This window comes from Gopherus flavomarginatus, chromosome 1 (assembly GCF_025201925.1).
Source record: "Gopherus flavomarginatus isolate rGopFla2 chromosome 1, rGopFla2.mat.asm, whole genome shotgun sequence".
Classification (NCBI taxonomy): domain Eukaryota; kingdom Metazoa; phylum Chordata; order Testudines; family Testudinidae; genus Gopherus; species Gopherus flavomarginatus.
In genome coordinates this window covers 185,430,815-185,444,625 of record NC_066617.1, presented here as the reverse complement: position 1 = coordinate 185,444,625, position 13,811 = coordinate 185,430,815, and positions in this window count along the sequence as shown.

Here is a 13,811-nt window from a genome sequence, read left to right as displayed (position 1 = left end):
GGTTTCATAAAGTTTTCAATCAACTGCAAAACCTTCTATAAGGTTTTATAGATTGATGGATTCCAATGCCAGGCAGGACCACTGTAATAATCTAATCTGACTTCCTGTATAACAGAGGCCATAGAATTTTTCCAAAATAATATCTACAGTATATCTTTTAGAAGAAAAAAATCCAGCTTTGATTTATGAATTGCCAGTGATTGAGGAACTACCACAAACATTGGGTAAGTTGTTCCAATGTTTAATAACACTGATTGCCAAAAACATATTCCTCATTTCCAGTCTGAATTTGTCTAACTTCAACTTCCAGCCACTGGATCATGATATACCTTTCTCTGATAGATTAAAGAGCCCATTTTAAAATATTTCTTCCTCGTGTTAATACTTATAGACTATAATCAAGTCACCACTTAAACGTTTTTTTGTTATGCTAAATAGATTGAGTTTGAGTCTCTCTCTAAGGCATGTTTTTAATCCTCTAATTATTCTTGTGGCTCTTCTCTGAACTCTCTCGAATTTATCAACATTCTTCTTGAATTGCAGGAACCAGACCTGGACAAAATGCTCCAGCAGCAATCCCACCAGTGCCAAATAGAGAGGTAAAAATAATGAGTTTGCTCCTACTCAAGATTCCTCTGTTCATGCATCCCAGGATTGCATTAGCAATTTCAGCCACAGCTTTGCATGAGAAGCGTATGTTCTGCAGATTAGCCATCACTACCCCCAAATCTTTTTCAGAGTCACTGCTTCCCAAGACAGAGTCCTCTATCAAGTGAGTATGCCCTACGTAGCATAAAGCCAAGAACCAAACCCTGTGAGACCCCACCAAAAACACACACTCTTAATGACAATTCCCTCTTAACGGTTAAATTCTGAGAAATGTCAATCAGCCAATTTTTAATCCATTTAATGTGCCATGTTAATCATATACTGTTCTAGTTTTTTAATTAAAATGTTGTGCAGTACCAAGTCAAACGCTTTACAGAAGTTTAAGTACATAACACTGTTACCTTTATCAACCAAACTTGTAACCTCATCAAAAAAAATATCAAGTTAGTTTGACAGGATCTATTTTCCATAAACCCATGTTGATTTGCATTAATTACACTATCTTCCAATAATTTTTTATTAATTGAGTCTCCCACTCTATTAGCTTGCCTGTGATTGATATTGAGTTGACAGACCTATAATTACCTGGGTCATCCTATTTATACTATTTAAAAATTGGTACATTAGCTTTCTTCCAATCTTCTGGAACTTCCACCGTACTCCAAGACTTATTGAAAATCAATATTAACAGTCCAGTGAGATCCTCAACCCGTTCTTTTAAAATTCTTGGATGCAAGTTACCTGGACCTTCTAATTTAAGATTCTCTAAAGTTAATAGCTTCAGTTTAACATCCTACAGAGATGCTGGTGGAATAGGAAGAGTGTTATCACCATGAGATTATATCATCTGTTTTTTCCCCTATATACAGAACAAAAATGTTTATTGAATGCTTCTGCCTTTCCATATTATTAATAATTCTACCTTTTTCATCTAGTAATGGGCCAATACTATTATCAGAATTCTGTTTGTTCCTAATATATTTTTAAAAACCTCTTCCTAACTGTCCTCAGCTCTGCTGGGCACAATTTTCTCCTTGTGTTCCCTTGCTTCCCTTACCAATTTTCTACAATTCCTAATTTCCAACTATTCATTCCTATCAACTTCCCCTTTGTTCCATTTGTTTATATATATATATTTTACAGCTGCTTTCACTTCCCCTCTAAAACATTAAAAAAAAAAAAAGAATAGCCTTCTTCCTTGATTGTAGATTTTTGAGTATCTAGTAAGGTGTACTTACATGATTCCCAATTACCATTCACATTTTTCTGATTAAAGGTGAAATATATGCATAAGAAACAATGTTACCAATGAGTGAAGGAGATTACAGTGAAACATTGTGGTTAAGCACCAGAATAAATTGCATAGGGAAATTGTGGAATCTCTATCGTTGGAGATTTTTATGAGCAGTTAGACAAACACCTGGCAGGGACGATGTAGATGATATTTAGTCCTGCCTTGAGTGTATGGGACTGGACTAGATGACTTCTTGGGGTTCCTTCCAGTCCTACGAGTCTATAATTTTCACAATCCAGTAAAAAAAACATATTTGAACACCATACTTCATTGTAGAACTGGGCCTTTGGAAAGATATGGGCTATGAAGTTGAAAGATGTCTCTTAGTAGAAAATATTGTCACTTTTGTACAGCTAACATACAATCAAATTCCAACCTGTACAGAAGTAACTGTAGAATATCTGCCATCCACAAACAGCAGTGCCTGAAAATACTTATCTGCAATTGTTCTTGCAAAAATCTTGAAGATGCAAGTACTGTTCAAAGCAAAGAGTTTTTTTAAAGGCTTAAAAATAAGATCGTCTTTTTTACTGTAAAAATAAAATAAAACCTACTTATTTTTCAGTAGTATGCATGGTTACTTCATTTTTTCACATGTTATGCACTATAATCTGGTAACATTCATGTTATGTGATGGATATCAGTGTAAATAACATGCCACTGGAAGGATAGGTCAGCACAGGTCTGTTGAAAAAATAATTAATTTACATAATAGAACAAAGATGTTTATTTAGGCTTATTTGTCTGCCACATAAAGGATCACAGGGTTAGGGTTTTGGGCTCAGAATTATATAGAAACCAGTGTAAAATGCACAGTATCTAGCTTACTGGGAGTTCCTCAGTTATATCTTCACTGAAAAAGTAACTCAGTTATCCACGCTTTAGTCAGTTTGCCTAACGTGAATGAGAAAGGCCACACTGAAACATTACTCGAACTTCACAGAATGATAGTACTAACACTGATAAGCTGTACTTTATACCCCAGGGAAGGCTAGCCAACTCTATTTAAAAGCACCACAGCATATCAGTTAAGGGTTTGTGTGAGAGCATACAATTCAATTCAGGATCAATATTATAATCCAAGTTAACTCTCCCAAGCTCTTAGTGCTGCCTAATTCATCTGTTCCAAAGTAACATCTTCTTGTGTCAACTTTTCTGGAGGCACTGCTTCTTCTCACTCCTTGCTACAAGGGGCCACGTGTGGCTATAACTTCTGTCTGAGCAGTAGCAAACATTTACAGAGTTATCATGGTTTGAACATTTTATGCATCACCACTTTAAAGGTTCCACATCTTTCTGCACACCAGATTGTTGTTATGAGAATTAACATTATAGTATCAAGTACAAGTACAGGCCTGACAAAACCAGGACCCCATTGTGTTAGGCAGTATAGAAACAGTGAAAAAGCCTTTGTCCCAAAGAATTTGTCTTCTTCCCATTTGTCTGTTTAGATTATACAGTGGCACACAAACTTGTCCATGGTATCACAGCAGAGAATAGAAACCAAATAGAGTGCTCTAGCTGCTGCTAGACCATACTGTGTCAGCTAGTAGTTCAATGAATTGTTAGGTATAACTGATAATTTTTCTTCTGCCCTTGGTCTTTTCTGTAACCATCTCATATCAAATGCCTCTTATTAGGATGTAATGTAGTATTCACTCTGTCTGTGTGCATACAGTACCAATACACCTGAAAGTACAATTCTCAACCTTTTTTATTCTTTCTAAATCTTTACTCACATCTGCTGTTTAGCACATAAAATCCTGCTCTTCTGTTCTTATCCTGATCTTATTCAATCCCCACACATTAACTGACAGATGAAATCCTCACTCATTTTCCTTACACTGGTAAGGGAGTTACTGGCAGTTACTGTGAGAAGAATGAAACATGAAGAATGAAGTTTTCAAAAGGAAGAATGAGAGTTTCCAATCTAAAACAGCAAAGAGTCCTGTGGCACCTTATAGACTAACAGAGGTATTGGAGCTTGAGCTTTCGTGGGTGAATACCCACTTCGTCGGATGCATGTAGTGGACATTTCCAGGGGCAGGTATATATATGCAAGCAAGAAACAGGCTAGAGATAACAAGGTTGCTTGCATATATATACCTGCCCCTGGAAATGTCCACTACATGCATCCGACGAAGTGGGTATTCACCCATGAAAGCTCATGCTCCAATACCTCCGTTAGTCTATAAGGTGCCCCAGGACTCTTTGCTGCTTTTACAGATCCAGACTAACACAGCTACCCCTCTGATACAATCTAAAACAGACACAGATAGTAAAAATGAGTCCAGGCTAGCAGGTTTCTAAAGGAGTAAGGCTGGCCAAAAACAACAATTCTGGTTCACAAAAATGTCCAAAGTTTGGGAATTTTTGTTTTGTTCTGATGCAGAAGGAAAATGAGACCTTTAGATCATTTTCATAAGAAAAATCCACTCCTGCAGAAAGTGACCCACCCCAGAACTGCACAGTGGTTAGGATCAAGTCTCTTGTATTGCCTGATTTAGAGTAGGGACTGTGAACTTGGATCTCCCACATCCCACGAGAATGCACTAAACACCTGGCTGCTCTGGAGTCTCTTCTCTTCCCTCCCCTCCAAAGTCCAACCAAGACCTGAGAAACAACACACATTTCTTAATACCAGTATAATTCCATGATGACCCTAGCCTCTGATGGTGTCCCTAGCCTTTGTTTGCCAGAAGCTGAGAATGGGTGACAGGGGGTGGATCACTTGATGAATCCCTGTTCTGTTTGTTCCCTTTGGAGCACCTGGCATTGGTCACTGTCAGAAGACAGGATACTGGGCTAGATGGACCTTTGGTCTGATTCACTATGGCATTTTACAGCAGAAAAAGGTTTCTTTGGTTTTTTTCTCCACCAGCCCTAGTGAAGGCCCTACCAATACTGCTGGGGCACTTGCAAAGTGATACAATGCAACTGAGTGTAAGGGTAATATATTCAACCGGGATTTGTTTAATGGTAACATTTTCAAAAGCAATTTAGGCACTTGGAAGTCTAAGTCTTATGGAAATTCACTGGGACTAAGTCACCTTTGAAAATGGGACTTGAGCATTTTTGAAAATTATACCCTTAGTCTTTTTTTAAAAGGTACATGTTTATTGTGGGTGCATGGAAACATAATCCTTGCCTCTTATTCAAACATATGTAAGTCCAGATTTTCAACTGGCATAAATTGGCAAAGCTACGTTGACCTCAATGGAGCTTTGCCGATTAACACCAGCTGATGAGCTGGCCAGTGGTTACAGCAGTTGCACAGACACCATGGTTTTATGAAAACCACATTGCTCTTTGCGGGTCTATGTCTATTGAGATTGATAATAATGAGAAAGTTCAGGGTTATTACTGCCTCTAAATAATACATCTGTTACAACTAACAAGTGGCTTCACTGTAGGCGAATACCTATTTATTATCATACCTGAAACATAAATTAGATAGTAACTTGTTTGCTTGCTCCAAAAAAAGAGCAGCTAAGATGAATAAGATGAATGAGATTTCTGATTTACCTATTTTGTTGAGGGAGAAACAGATATAGCATCACAATTAATGTGTCTGTTACTAATTAAAAGCAATATTCACAATGATCATTTCTGATGTAATTTTATATTTGGGTGGTTCAATGGGCAGACGGTGGGGTGGGAGTAGGCTTCAAATCCAAGAGTTAATTTGTCTTTCCTCTTTTCTTCTCTGATTTCTATCAGCATCATTACCACTAGCTGTTTCTCCTGTGTTTACTTACACAACAATTTAGTTCCTTTTGTGCAGTGATTTTCATATAAACACTATCCTAAATTGCTTTATATAATAATTTAGTTCAATAACTGCAGCAACAATACAGTGTGAATGAAAGAAAACAGTGGATTAAAGACACTTTAGGGTGGATGAATGGCAGAAGGCCAATAATAAAAGGAAAACACAATTAGACACAGGCTATGGAGAAAAGACATGTTTTAAGATAAGATGCTTCTGTCATAGTATAATTCCCAATTCTGGACCTTAGCATCCAAAATATGGGTACTAGCATGAATTCCCCTAAGCTTAATTACCAGCTTAGATCTGATAGGCTGCCACCAATCAGGACTTAGAGTAGAGCGCCTGATAGACTCTGGTCTCCCCCAGTACCTTCCCTGGGGACCCCAAGACCCAGATTCCCTGAGTCTCTCAACAAAGGGGAATAAACCATTCCCTTCCCCCTCCCTTCTTCCTCCCAGCTCCTTCCCGCCCTGGGAACACTAGGAGATCGCCTGATTCAGCTTCTTGAATCACCACACCGAGAGGAGTGTTACCTTCCCCCTCACCCAGAGGCGCTACAGATTCAAGCTGCGTGAATCTAACACAAAGAGAAAAGTTATCCTTCCCTTCTCCCCACCAATTCCCTTGAACCTTAACTAGGAGAAAAAAATTAACAGGTCTTACAAGCAAAACTTTTAATAAAAAAGAAAGAAAAAAAAGTAAAAGGTTTATCTCTGCACTTTAGATGGTAAAAAGTTACAGGGTCTTTCAACTTATAAACAATAGAAAGAAACTTTCTGCAGCAGAAACACAATTTAAGCTACTTCCAGCAAGTACACATATGTAAATGAAAAAAAAACAAATTAAAAGACTATGACCGCCTTTTCTTACTTACAATTCTGAATAGATAAGAGACTGTAGCAGGGAGATTGGCAGAAACCTGGTTGCACCTCTAGTCCCATCCAGGACCCAGAGAGAACAAAGCCAAACCCAAAACCCACAACAAAGGCTTCCCTCCAGAAGATTTGAAAGTATCTTGTCTCCTGATTGGTCCTCTGGTCAGGTGTTTGCAGGTCACTGTTTGTTAACCCTTTATAGCTGAAAGAGACTTTAACCCTTAGCTATCTGTTTATGACAGCTTCAGACTATATCACCAAAGAAAATAGTACATAATAATGGGGCAAATCCTCATCTCACGTAAATTGTGAATGATTTCAATGGAGCTATGACCGGGTATACCAGCTCAGGAGCTGCTGCTAAATTATACTATGCTCCTGTAAAACAAAATCTTACATGTAAGTGTGTGCATTCAAAGCTTGATCGCAGGGACTCTGACACCAAGGAAATGGGCTGTATTAGAATCTAATCAGAACAGAACCTTATTTAGTATTTGCCCTAGTTAGTCTTTGGATTTTCTTAGATGAGGATGTCAGAAGCAGAGAAGCTGCAGAAGAAGCAGGGAGAGTGTTGAGATTCATCATGACACTTGAGAATGGGATGAAAGGTGTTGTGGCCATAAATTAATACCTATGTCCAGTGTCAAGGCCTTGGAGAGACATAAAGGAGGGGAAGGAAGGTTATCCAGTTCCTGGAAATGTCCCAACAGACTGATTTTTCTGAAGAGTGTGAAGGCAAACAGATTTCATTTGAGACTGATGTGACCTAAGGACATGTTGGTGGCAACTGGCAAAGGGATACATGAGAATTTCATTGCAGAAGTCCCCTGGGTCTGGCATCTACTAGTCCTCCAAAGGATGTCATAATATCGCTAATGAAAGCCTGAGTCATACTGGTCATTGTGGGACATGCGTGTGGAAAATATGTGAAGAATTACAGTATATATACTAAAAAATATGTTCTCTAATCATGTGCAAATTGAGTATTGTATGGTTCACAATGAATGCTCATTTACAGTCTGAGCAAAATGCTAAATCAATAGACTCTGGAGGCTGGAGGAGAAAAACAAAAATACATTAGTTCTGTTTAGGACTAATACAATTTGAAACTATTTCTGGAGTGCAGATGAACACCTAGTTATTCCTTCAATCTGTGAGGACAAGCCAACAGAAGGCTTGATTTTATGAGAAGGAATCTCAGCCAATGTTCTCTCTAATTTTTTTCATCCATGTATGTAATGAATTTTGTTATGTGCAGCACCAATATCAAGGTAATGTGTGGATGTGCGCCACCAGTAGAAACAAAAAACCTAGATATGATATATATTTAAAAAGAGTTACCATAAGTATGGAAGAAGAAAGAATATTAAAACAATATTAAATATTAAAATAAGGGATAATTAACAAGGTATGCTGCTTAAGATGTTAATTTAGTATGAGCCCTAACCGTAACCACTGCCCCAATAAATGCAAAAATGTTTCCTTTTAGGTAATGCTGCTCTGAAGTGTGTGGATTCTCAAAATGATGGTGCATCCTCAAATGCTATAGCTAAAAGTCAAGCGAAACAGCACTTTATACAAACAGTTAAAGAAATAGTTCATTTTAATGCAAGGGATTTACAGTTTCTAATTTTACTGATAACAACAATATAAAAATAAAGATATTTTTACATTTTGATTACTGAGTTTTGAATTGTTTTAAATTTAAATGTTTAAAGTTTAAAATTTTAAAGTTTAAAATTTCCACCCACCATCGACAATTTCCACCCCACATCAACCTCAGCCTGGACCAGTCTACACAAGATATCCATTTCCTGGACACAACAGTGCAAATAAGTGATGGTCACATATACATCACCCTATACCAGAAACCTACTGACCACTATATTTACCTATATGCCTCCAGCTTCCAACTAGGACATCACACGATTCATTATCTACAGCAAAGCCCTAAGATACAACCAAATTTGCTACAATCCCTCAGACGGAGACAAACACCTACAAGATCTTTATCAAGCATTCTTAAAACTATCATACCTACCTGGGGAAGTGAGGAAACAGACTGACAGAGCGAGACGCGTACCCGTAAGTCACCTACTACAGGACAGGCCCAACAGGGAAAATAACAGAACACCATTGGCCATCACATAGAGCCCCCAACTAAAACCTCTCCAGCACATCATCAATGACCTACAACCTATCTTGGAAAATGATCCCTCACTCTCATAGACCTGGGAAGCAGACCAGTCCTTGCTTAAAGATAGTCACCCAATCTGAAGCAAATTCTTACCAGCAACTACACACCACAGAAACACTAACCCAGGAACCTATCCATGTAACAAACCATGCATCCGACGAAGTGGGTATTCAACCACTAAAGCTCATGCTCTAAAACGCTTGTTAGTCTATAAGGTGCCTCAGGATTCTTTGCTGCTTTTACAGATTCAGACTAATACGGCTACTCCTCTGATACTTGAAACCTCGTTGCCTACTCTGTCCCCATATCTACTCTAGCGACACCATCATAGGACCCAACCACATAAGCCACACCATCAGGGGTTCATTCACCTGCACATCTACTAATTTGATATATGCCATCATGTGCCAGCAATGCCCCTCTGCCATTGGCCAAACCAGACAGTCTCTATGTAAAAGAATAAATGGACACAAATCAGACATCAGGAATGGTAACATATAAAAGCCAGTAGGAGAACACTTCAATCTCTCTGGACATTCTATTACTGATTTAAAAGTAGCCAGGCTTCAACAAAAAAAACTTCAAAAACAGACTTCAAAGAGAAACTGCAGAACTAAAATTCAGTCACAAATTTAACACCATTAATTTGGGCTTGAATAGGGACTGAGAGTGGCTGGCTCGCTACAAAAGCAATTTTCCCTCTCCTGATATTAACACCTCCTCATTAATTATTGGGAATGGACTACATCCACTCTGACTGAATTGGCCCTGTCAACACTGGTTCTCCACCTGTAAGGTAACTCCCTTCTCTTCATGTGTTAGTGTAATAATGCCTGCGTCTGTAGTTTTCACTCCATGCATCTGAAGAAGTGGGTTTTTTACCCACAAAAGCTTATGCCCAAATAAATCTGTTAGTCTTTAAGGTGCCAGTGGATGCCTCATTGTTTTTATAGTTAAGCAATGCTTCACATAAATTTAAATGTTTTGCCAAATAGGGATAGACATAACCACGTGCTTAAATGTTTTGTTGAATCAAGGCAATAAGCACTATATGCATTTGCTAAACTATTGTCTTTCTGAACAATATATTCTGTGTATGAGTAATTAATAGTGAGTAGATTTGTATAAAACATAAATTAAGGGACAGTTTTTCATACATCTTCGGTGCACCCATTTGTGTCTGAAATTCAAGCCTAATTTGTGTATAAAATTACAAGCTCATAATGACTTAATATTAACCACCCTAATTCAATGTTTCAGTTAATAAGATACATCAATTACATTAAATTAAAAAGGGGGTCAAAATATCATAGTTAACATTCTTACTATACATTTAGATATAGTCAAGTGTAATATCAAAGATGTATGCTTCATGCCAACAATATTGAAATGATGGTTTGCAGGATTTTCACTTGCGCTATATTGTGACTTTTTACATGTGAATATTGTCATTCCATGAATGTACAAACCTTGCAAGGGCGATGGAATATTTATGTAAAATTACCTTCAGTGAAAATGTCTCTACCTTTCAATTGTCATGTTCTTGTTTGCATAAAGGTTATATTAATCAGCAGAGCAGCTTAATGAAGTTTTCTGTGTTTAGGGCAATGAATGAGGACATGAAGGCACTGAGGCTTTAAATAACTTTCCCAAAGTCCCCCAGCAATGTGATGGGAGAACTACAAACAGAACTCAGGAGTCTCAACTCTCAGGACTACTACTCTACCTGTTAGACAGCTTACCTGTACTACCTTATGACAACATACCCAGTCCTTCAAAGTAACAATGAAAGAGACAAGATTCTGGATATCTGACCCTTATTTCTAAGGCACAGAACCAGTTTTAGCTGAGTGACTGGAATTGTTCTGCTTATTTCAGGAGGAATCAGATGCTTTAATATAAAACAAATATTTTATTATAAAAAAGGGTATTTTTCAATTTGTTTATATCAGTGTTTAATAGACCGTTTCTACTGTTAATCAAGTACATACATAAGTAGCTCCTTAGTTTTTTTTTCTGTACTGTAAAGGAAGAATAATTTAATGGGGGCATTTCCTTGTTATGAAAAATAAACTCATTTAGAACAACTCTTCACTTCAGTTCCTCAGGCTAACTCTTCTTTTTGTTTTCCTTGGGCCAGTTCTTCTAAAGTTTTTTTCAACTCTCACTCTCTCTCCCCTGCCTATTGGATAATTCTGCCAGTATGTTTTATTTTATTATTTAACATTGCTGTAACAAGCTGCCTGAAAGATTACATCCGAAGCAGTCAGTGCCATACGGTGGCAATGTTTCTAAAGTGTTCTATTCTATCAAAGCCACATTATGCTGTTACAAACTGGTTCAACACTTTTATTTCCCCAACATTTCTGTTTACCAAGCACCAGGAATATAAGTATAAGGGCAGATTCTATGCTATGGTTTTCAAAAAGCACAACACAGATTGTGCAGCATATTGGTGCACCTAATATGCCACTTCTGGACCTTGCTAGTTCTGGATTGCTATTGGGCCCAGTACAGCTGACACAAGTTAGAGCATCCTGAAGGTGTGCTCTAATTTATGACTATGTATAGGCTGCTTTGCAGCCCAGCATAGCTGGATTGTTTTGCACTCTAGCCCTCACGACCACTATTGTCTAGTATCGACCAACATTCATCTGCATAGGCACTACACAGCATGGCAACTCAGAGTTCACTATGTTGGTCTTACAACAACCCAATACCGGATGAATTCCCAAAGGTGGCATTATGTCCTCTTTAAGCCTTCAGAATATCATGAAGGAACCATAGCCTCTTTTCTAATCAGACTACTCCTTCCAGAGTTATCTCATGATAGGTCTAGTGTTTGTGGCATCACAGTAATGCTTCCATGATGAACAGAAATTTCATCAGCATTTACAAAAGGTGAACTCTGGGCACTTTATTTCAGAGAAACATAAGGAAGATTAAGTACCTCAACGTTTCAGAGGTCCAGTTTAGATTCTCATCTGACATTCTTAGTCCCACAGCCCCTTTCTAGGTTCAAAATATTATGTCTTTTTCACAAGTTTTTCTGCTCCCATTTACAACCAGGGTGTCAAGAAGCAAAGGAAAAAAAATATACAAACAAAAAAGTTAACTAAATTAAACTTTTCTGATCAAAATAAGCTCAAAGTTCTGTGGTTCAAGTTTATTTATCCATAACTGGGGTATTATTAAATGAATTGAGACAAATGCTCTGATTAGCAAGGAATATGCTTCTATTAACACAATGATGTTATCATACTTAAGGCTGTTAGGAAATACAGATAAAATACAGCACCTGAATGTTCTCTGGTGGTTGGGAAAATATATATTTAAAGCTTGCTGGAGTGTGAGAATGGTTCTTTTAATTCCTACAGGGAATATACATGTATTACCAATTTCTTGCCTTAGCAGAAACCAGCAGGATAATGGAATTTCTAGTTCTAAATGAAAAATCATAGATCAATTTGCAAATTAAACAATGCTTAGTGCCCATACCTTATAACAAACATTCTTTCAATATGTAGCCTATAGGACTAAATTGCTTGCTTGCATATAGATCTATCTCCATCTATATCTATATCTGTCTATATATTTTCTTATAGTTTAAGTATTTGGTTTATTGTAATAGGTTTATAGATTTATATTAAAGTAAGTTTGGCTGTAATGCAAGAAACCTACAGGCCATATCCTCTATGTTAAGCTAAAGCAAAGTTAGCATATCTATATTAAGACCTTTTACTCAGAAAGAAAAGTTGACCTATAGCTTGTTATCCAAATAGATGAGTGCCTACACCTATGACCTTTTATTTAGACCAATAGACAATGGAGAATGGCATGGGGGGAATTCAATTTTGTACCCAGAGAGTTAACAAGTACACCACAAGAGACTGACGTGCATACATACATGTCATCAATATGCACAAACGTATTAGCCTATGGGTGTACCCTAACATTTCTGTGGATGAGGAATGAAATTTGGGCATAGGAGGAAGGATTTGCAGCACTTTGTCCTATAAAAGAGGTGACCCACCTCAGTAGAGTACTCCATTTTCTCACTTGCTCCAGTTCTCACTTACTTCCTCCACTCTATCTATTCTATCTACGATGATTTGCTACTATTAGTGGGCTATACTTGTTCTTCTTAAACTTCAAGTTTCAAAGGAACTAAGCTAAGCTTGGTTTCCCTAAGTTTTATTCTTAGTTTGTTTATTAGGTTTTGATTTAAGTTTGTCAAGTAAACCCTAGTCAGCTTTGATAGCTCTTAGCATTTTCTAAGCACTGCATCCCTCACTCAAGAATTGAGAAACCTGAACCACAAGGCTATTCCTGTGTATCTTATCATCAGGTTATCAAGGAAAGGTGTGAGTATGTTAACCAAAGCTTTGTTGCATATAATACTGTATTATCATATGTATCTAATGAATACTATTAATGCAATTGTAACTTTGTAACTCTGGGTATTTTACCATTTAATTACTATTATTAATTTTAATAAAAAGTCTTTAAGGCTGTATCTGTCTCAGTGTGAGCTTCCTGTCATACCCCCAAGGGTCCTTTATAAATTCTGTGGAGCCTGATTCAGGACAAAAACTTTTATTTTCTGATCAAACAGATTGAGAAACCTAAAACCCATACTAATTAATATTGATGATAATTATTAACATTATTAAGATCAAATAAAATTAAATTAATAAATTAAATTCCCATATTATCCAAATTAATATTATCAGTGCACCATAAATCAGGCTACAAATATTCAACCTAAAACAAACCACTCAAAATTTAAAAAGTGAAATATTTGTATATTCCTAGGAGACCTACATTTCTATACCAAACAAGTGTGTATAAAAAAAGAGCATAAGTCCAACAGTTTATTCACAGTTTTCAGGATGGACAGTTCCTGAATTAAACATCCAAAAGCTCTCCTTCTCTTGTAAAATCTCTTGGTCAGGAAGGATCTTAGCTGATTTTATCGCCATCTTTTCTATAAGAACATAAGAATGGCCTTATTGAGTCAGACCAAAGGTCCATCTAGCCCAGTATCCTGTCTTCCAACAGTGG